The sequence below is a fragment of the Eurypyga helias genome, unplaced genomic scaffold (assembly GCF_000690775.1).
Source record: "Eurypyga helias isolate BGI_N326 unplaced genomic scaffold, ASM69077v1 scaffold27196, whole genome shotgun sequence".
NCBI lineage: Eukaryota > Metazoa > Chordata > Aves > Eurypygiformes > Eurypygidae > Eurypyga > Eurypyga helias.
In genome coordinates this window covers 1,966-2,298 of record NW_010258938.1, presented here as the reverse complement: position 1 = coordinate 2,298, position 333 = coordinate 1,966, and the positions used below count along the sequence as shown (strand labels likewise).

Genomic DNA, 333 nt, shown 5'->3' with positions numbered 1-333 from the left:
CCAAAGTGCCAGGAGCAGCTGATGAAACACATCCTAGACCTAAATATCCCTGGTTTGCGCCTGGCTTTGTCCAAGCATGTGGGAATTCCTTGCAGCACATTTACTTTCCACCTACCAACCCCCCCTCGGTGGGATGCACCAGTACCCCAACCCCACCGCTTGATGTTCCCCGCCCCAAGCAGGACGGCGTGACGGGTCTGCAGCCTGGACTGAGCACGGTGACACCCCATGCCACCCCCTCAGTGGTGCCTGGGGACCGGGTAGAGCCGCTCTCCACACCCACCCGGGGCGGGGGTACTCACGGGGGGGCTGAAAAGCCGAGTCCTGGATTAT

The 333-nt window shown here is 61.3% G+C and overlaps 1 protein-coding gene across 1 annotated transcript in view; it reads right to left on the bottom strand.

The window, feature by feature from the left end:
• Positions 1-333, bottom strand: part of LOC104511788 (ammonium transporter Rh type B-A-like) — a gene marked incomplete at its 3' end in the record, with an annotated part of 3,603 nt that overhangs the window by 3,123 nt on the left and 147 nt on the right. The gene's annotated exons all lie outside the window — the stretch shown is intronic.